Below are 8269 nucleotides of genomic sequence, written 5' to 3'. Positions count from 1 at the left end.
CTGACATTCGATGTCTTCTAGAATTTTACCTTCTGACATTTGATGTGAGTAGAGACATCGCTTCAGATGCAACTTGTTGGTGAGACTTTTCGTCATACACAATTGCTCCAATTTTCTCCACAGTGCCGCAGTCAATATTGCTTTCAAGTAGTTCTGAAGAATCTGGTTCAACAGACGCAGATGAATCTGAGAGAGAGCTTTGCAATCTTTGCAACTCTTCTCCTCAGCGGTCCACGATGATGGCATATTGTCAATCCCTAACAGAGCATCATCTAAATCCCTGTGCGCCAGAACAACTCTCATCTTTACCTGTCAAAACGAGAATCTATTATTTCGATCCAACAATGGAATATCGTACTTCATGGTTGTCATTAATTCAAAAGAAAACAAAACAAATCAAGCTCTAATACCAGTTTGATAGAATCCAACCAAAAACTTAACGAAACATAGAGCGAATAGAACACCAAAATTTACATGGAAAACCCTTGCGGGTAAAAAACCACGGGAAGAGGAGAAAATTTTACTATATCAAAATTGGTACAATGATGGACGAAAAATAGAGACGAAAGAATCTTTAAAAACACCACACACCACGAAACTATATATATATATATATATGATATATAAAATCAACATTTTCTTTTATAAATCTCAAATACCTTAATATATTTCCTAAACATATTACAATACTCCATAAATACTTAAATTTATTTCATTTTTAATTTTTCTTTTAACTAAACACTATAATCCAATTAGGAAGTCTAAACCCTAAAGATAAAATCTTTAAAAAAAATTAGCTTGAATATTATAACCCAATTGGGAAACCTAAACCCTAGAAATAAAATCTTAAAAAATATTATAATTATTTTCAAAATTTAAAATTAAAAAAAAATAAAAAAATAAAAAAAATGAAGATGATGTTTTTTTTAAGATTTTAAATTAAAAAAATCAATATTTCCTTATAGAAATCCCTAATACATTAATATATCCCCTAAACATATTACATTACTCCATAAATACTTAAATTTGTTTCATTTTTAAGTTTTTTTCTTTTAACTAAATACTATATCCCAATTTAAAAGCTTGAACCTAGAGGTAAGATCTTTAAAAAAAAAAAAAAAAGCTTAGAATTATGACCCAATTGGAAAGCTTGAATCCTAGAAATAAAATCTTTAAAAAATATTTTAATTAATTTTTAATTCAAAATTATATATATATATATGTGTGTGTGTGTGTGTGATATTTATTTTTAAATAATATTTATTTTATATAATTTGTATTTCTATACTTTTTTATACATATTTTTTTGTATTTATATAAATTTTGTTATTTTTTATTTTTATTATTTTTATATATTTTTCATTATAAAAAATAATAATTTTGATACCATATTTAAAATATAATAATAATTATATAAATAAATAGTGTATCAAAATTATATTTAGATAATTAAAAAATAATTTATATAGTTTAAGGATATTATTGTCATTTAAATAAAAATTAAGCTGGGAAGCAATTATTCATCAAACACTCCAACTTTACTTTGTATTAGCTTTTGACTTTTATTTTTAAACACTCAATACTTTCACTTCTCACTAACTTCAAAATAATCTCTATAAGAATCATTTTTAAATAAACAAAAACTCTTCCAAACACCCCTCTTAGTAGTTTACTTCTAGTTACTCTAACCATTCTGAAGTAAGAATATATTTCATATACGCATTTTTGATATAGGAGTAGGGTCGGATTTAGAATAGGACTAGCGAGGGTTACGACCCCAGCCCTAGCATGTCAAGTGGACCCAACACTTGGATAGGCGACGCCTTAGAACCTACACTACGCTACGTGTATGTGCACGTGTCGCGCCGCTGCACTCTGTCGTTCCACACCTTCAACATGGTGATTGGTACAATTAGATCCCATACACATGGCCACGGTAAGGGAATCCTGCCACACTTATGCTACGTGTATATGCACATGTTGTGCCCAGCGGCGTAGCCAGAATTTACAATCGGGGGGGGGGGAGCGAATTCAAGCTAACCATGGCACGTTGTTGAGGTCATGCCTGATCTCGCCACCTCGCTGCAAGGCCGTAGCCCAGGCAAAACCTTACAGCGAGGTCGCGGCCAAAGCGAGATCTCTCCCTGTGACGCCGCTACCAAGCTATCGCTAAGAGAGGAGAGGGAAGGGGAGAAGATCGAGTATACCGATGGGACGATGCATACTGGTGCTAGAGATCGAAGAGGAGAGGAGAGGAACGTGCTAGAGATTGGAGAGGTGGTCGATCAGAGAGGAAGATTTTAGGGCGCTGGGAAGAAAAATTGAGAATAAAAATCTTAATTAGAAAATTAATTAATGATGGAAACTTAATTCAATCACTAAAATAGCAACGGAAACTTAGTTTGTTGCTAAATTAGTGACCATAAATTATTTCGATTTCTAATTAGCGACGGAAATTAAATTTCATTGCTAATTGTGAGTTTTCTTGTAGTGAATTATATGATAAGTTGCAATAAATGATATGATTTAATTGATCAAATTTTTGAAGGCTCGCCAATGAAATTAATCACCTTCATATAACAAATCAAACAATACTTGACTAGCAAACAAAAATATAAATATATGAAAAATTAACATTATATGTTTTTCCAACACTTAAATTCGTAATCGAAAGAAATAAAGCAAGAAAACTTTACCTTAATCAAAAAGCGTTTGTTGTTGAGTATCGGCGAAGCGACGATGACAACGCTAGCAGCAAACGATATCAGTGATGTCAATGCGCGGCGGAGGATTTTGAGGGTAAAATTAGGATTAGGGAAAGGGAAAGAATAATAAGGGGATTATAAGAGGAAGACGACCACGGGAGTAAAAAAAGGAAAGGGGATTAGAAGGAAGAAGAAAATACGGGAAGGGAGAGGGGAAAAAGTACAGGCAATGGGAGAGAAAAAAATATCGAGAGAAAGAAAAAAATTGGCTGAGAGAAGAAAAAAAAGGTTTGGGTTCTCTTATTTGTTTTAATTGAACAATTTGTAAAAAAAATCTTGATATTTTTAGAATTTATAATTAAATTATTTTTAAATAATTTCACTGTATTAATTTTTTCTCTAAATTTCAGGAGAGGGGGGGGGGGGGGGCACCCCCTTGGCCCTATGTAGCTACGCCCCTGGTTGTGCCACTGCACTTCACCATTCCACACCTTCATTGTGGTGACTGGTACGGCTAGATCCCGTACACATGGCCACGATAAGGGAATCCTGCCACACATTGCGGTTGCATGGATGGAATGACGATAATGTCACCGTGGTGGTGGCATCATTGGGCAGGTAATTTTGCAACTAAACGACATGATTAGGAAAGAGGATGGATTCATTAAGCGGCAACGGTAATTAAATTGCAAATAAAGGCAATGCAAGAATTTTTAGTGTCTAATTAGTCGAATAATTAGTTGGCCAATTAGCGATGGCCAATTAGCAAAGCATGTGTCGTAATCCCGTCAAATACAGCCAATAGGGTATGCATTCTTCAACTTAATTAATCGCTCTTCATTGTCACTTGACTTTCATTATAAGATAATTAATACTTAATACTGATGCACCTTTTGTCGAGGGAATTCTTTCAATCCCATTAAAATCAATCAATACTTTAGTAAACACACATGAATGTAATAAATCAATAGATTTCTACTTAAGGATGTAAATGAGCCGAACCGAGTCGAACAATATTAGGTTCGAGTTCGGTTCATTTAAGTTATATTCAAGCTCGAGCTCAGCTCGAGCTTGAATTGAGCTTTTATGACAAGGCTCGAGCTCGGCTCATTTTGGAATTACTAAGCTCACGAAAAGTTCGAGCTTAGCTCGTTATTAGCTCAATTATCATAGTTAATGAGCCTAACTCGTTAAGCGAGCTCGGGCTCATTTTAAAACTCGTTTTGCAAGCTTATTAAGCGAGTTTGAAAACTCATTTGAATAGATATTCAACAAACCTAACAACTAAAATAATATAAACTAAACACATCATTGAACATCCCAAACTACTACATTAAACTTTCATAACTCAAGATATCATTGAACATGTTTGCGAGCCCTTTAATCGAGCCGAGCTCGAACATGAGTTCATGAGCATATAAATGAATATGTTCTTGAGCCCTTTAAACGAGTCAAGCTCGAGCCCTTTAAACGAGCCAAGCTCGAGCTTGAGCTCGCGAGCCTATAAACAAATTTGTTTGCGAGCTCACAAGCTGAATGTCCATAAGCTCGAGCTCAGCTCGATAAAACTGTCGAGCTCAAAATCGAGCTCGAGCTCGACTCGATAAGATAAACTAACAAACTCGAACGAGCTTTTTACTGAATCGAGCTCTGAATAGCTCGCGAACCATTTGGTTCATTTATATCCCTATTTCTGCTCATATATCTACCCTAATTTGTCACGAAAATTTTTCTCTCTCCCGATTTCTCAAACCACAATCAACGCTACCAAAACACAAAATAAAGTTTTAAAATCTTCTCATGACATAACAGTTGAACAACAAAAAAATGAAATCATAAACATTGACAAACAAGGAAGAAGAGTAAGATAAAATGTATAAATTATCCACCTTGCAAGCTGAAGCCCTTCTCTCCTAGAATCAACTTTAGCTCATCTAAAGATAAATGTGTATAGTTAATCCGATAGTACTAGACTTGTCACTTAGTATGCAACGCTTCCAAATTTAAAATCCTGGATCCATCCATGTATAAGAGTGTCATTTTAACTTTTTAAAAAGGCCCTTTTAACTTTCAAAAAATAAGAAGTGTCTTTGCTTAGTAGTTTCTTTCTCGTAAATGATAAAATCGAAGAGAATTCTTTTATAGGACTATAAATGAATCAAACATTCGTGAACAAGCTTGATATTCAATAAGTAAGAACTTATTTATATTCGTTCAATACACACAAGATCAATTAAATAACAAGTTTAGACAACTCATAAACTAAACAAACACGCTTAAATACATATGTGTTTAGATCGTTAAGTGACTAAGGAGCGGGAGGAATTTTCTCCCGAGAGCATGCCCCTATCAGGAATTGATTTCTGCCCCACTATAATAAATCTACCACCCTCTAGCTAACTGGACACCTTGCAAGGACTCGTGAACAATATTTATAAATTATATTTATCAATAAAACTTTTATCAACATATTAAATAAATTTAAAAAATAATAATAAATAAACAAATTTATATTAACAAACAACCAAACAAGCTTAAAATATAAAAACACTACAAAAAATCATGCGAATAACGACAGAATCCATGACTGAATTTAATTCAGTCAGTAATTACCAACTGAATTTAATTTAGTCAGTATTTCTCGACTGAATATTAATTTCAATCAGTCATTACCTAATTCAATCGACAAATCTTAAACACGACATGGTTTCGGGGTTTTCGACGAAATTTGAATTCTGTAAAAAATTACCGACTAAATGCAAATTCCGTAGGCCCTAAGAGATAGGCAACCGCATCTCCTTCCCCTCGCGTCCTCTTTCGTTCTCGGCGATCAGCAACCCCCCTCCTCTCCCATTCTCGGCGATCGACAACCGGTGACTCAAAGCATGCTCCTCTCCTCCTCCCTCGTCTCTTCCTATAAAGTTTCACACGCACATGACCTGGTCTCAGGCCCTTGCTATCTGTCGTCGTAGGATTGCTCACTGCTAACTAGCTGCTGCTATGGTCTGCTCACGGTCGGTCGTAGGCGCTTGCTAAGCCATAGAGATCCTTAATTGTTTCATTGTATATTTGTGGCTAATATCTATTTGTTTGAACATCTTTAAACTCATGCAGAGGATCTCAAATATTTGAGACAAACAAAACTTAGATGTGATATTCAGGTGGATTTGATAGTTTGCATGTCCATTGTTCTATAGATTAAATTTGTTTTACTTGCATTATCTTTTGTTTATTAGAGTTAATTTCATTATATGTATTGCTATTTCATTTAATGATACCCTAAGCAATAATATGGGTTTATTAGAAATTCTAAGTTTATAATGATTCCCTAAGTAATAACATCAAATTCTAAGTTTGTAATGATACCCTAAGCAATACCATTATATTCTAAGTTTATCATTTATTTGCTTTAATGTAGAGGGAATTTTTGGAAATATGATACGAAGATCATGAGATGAAATTGAGCTGATAATGTTTTATTTAAGCTTATTTCAAATGATACAAGTTTAATAATTTTTCAAATTATATTCTCATTAGGTAACAATGTATATGAACAAAGCTAGGATGTACAATCAATTAGAAAATAATTTATCAAAGATGATTTTATTGTTGAAGTTGAACAGTTTGTGAACTTTGCTAAAATTCATTCAGAATATTTGAATGGTGTCGAGTTATAGTGTCTGTGCAATCATAAAAATGTCAAAATAGAGTTTTTCATGATGAGGATATTGTAAAAATACATATATGTAGAAATAGTTTTGTACCAAATTACTACAATTAGTACTGTCACGGAGAGCCTTATTTATATAAATCAAGTGAGTCTTCTGGTGGTTCGTTATCTAGGATAACTGTTACTGCTCTTGAAACATCAACTAATATTGATATTGTAATGCAATCAATAGTTCACGATGCGACGAATGCAGTTAATTATTCCAATATAGATGACATACCAACACATGAATATCAGCAACTACATGAAATGTTAAAGACTAGTGAAAGAGAAGTATGGGAAGGCATTCCTTCTGGTCATTCTTAACCAGCTACTGCAAAATTATTGAATATGAAAGCAAAACATCATTTTTCTGAAAGATGTTACAATAACATCTGTCAATTGATGTCAGAGTTGCTCCCTGCTGATAACATAATGATTGATAGTTTCTATAAAATAAAGAAATTGATCAAAGGTTTAGGTTTACCTGTAGAGAATATTGATTGTTGTATCGACAACTGCATGATATTTTGGAATGAAGATAGTGATTTGAATAAATATAAAATATATACTCACCCTCGTTTTAAGCAGCATACTCGCATACCAGGGAAGAAGAAGAAAAATATTACTTGGAAAGTGATGTATTATTTTCCATTAATTGCTAGACTTTAATGCTTGTATACATCTGCCACTGCAGCTTGCCACATGATGTGACATCATGAGCATGAGCACAAGGGAGGTATAATGTGTCATCCTTGTGATTCTCCTGCATGGAAACATCTTGATACTATATTTCCCTCATTTGTAATGGAATCACGTAATGTGAGATTGGAACTTTCTATAGATAGATTTCAACCATTTGGTTAGTCGGGACAGCAATATTCATCTTGGCCATTCATATTAACATCGTTAAATTTACCGCCATGGATGTACATGAAAGATGAATTTATATTCCTTACCGTGCTTATTCATAGTCCAACTAATCCCAAAGATAAAATAGATATTTTCTTGCAACCTCTGATTGCAGAGCTGAATGAATTATGGAGTGTAGGGCAGTAACTTATGATGTTGCAAGTAAAACTAATTTTACATTGTATGCTGCCTTATTATGGATGATCAGTGATTTTTTAGTATACTCAATGTTATTGGGATCGAGCACAGCTGGTAAATTAGCATATCTACATTGCATGACAGAGTCTGATATATTTTCATTATCTTGTAGTGGGAAGGTATCTTAGTTTGATAATCACCATAAATTTTTACCAATTGGTCACCCTTTTAGGCGAAATAAGAAAAATTTTCTAAAGAATGATATAGTCAGAAAACTTTCCCCAACAGTCCATGCTTCAGGTGAAGAAATCATTGAACAAATAGATAGTTATGGATTTCTCTCAGTATCTCATCCTAATTCTGATAATATAAATAAATATCTTAATAGAATGTGTAAGTGTGGTTGGAAGAAAAGGAATATTTTTTGGGAGATGCCTTATTAGAAGTATTTATTCATTTGACATAATATAGATGTGATACATGTTGAGATTTTTTTTTTTTTTTGATAATATCTTTAACACTATGATGAATGTGCCTGGAAGAACTAAGGACATTACAAAATCACGTGAGAAATTAAAATAACTAGTCAACAGACCAAAATTACATCAGAATGAAACAATCAATAAATTTCTAAATGCTTATTATACATTGGACAAATATGGTAAACAAGTTTTATGTAGTTGATTGAAATCAATCAAATTCTCAGATGGATATGCTTTAAATATGGCTTGATATGTTGATATGAACAAATTAAAAATATTTGGAATGAAGAGTCATTATTGCCACGTGCTCATGCAAAGACTTA

Source organism: Zingiber officinale, chromosome 5A (assembly GCF_018446385.1).
Source record: "Zingiber officinale cultivar Zhangliang chromosome 5A, Zo_v1.1, whole genome shotgun sequence".
NCBI classification, from domain to species: Eukaryota; Viridiplantae; Streptophyta; class Magnoliopsida; order Zingiberales; family Zingiberaceae; genus Zingiber; species Zingiber officinale.
The sequence above is the reverse complement of the archived record's forward strand: the minus strand, read 5'-3'. Positions refer to the sequence as shown.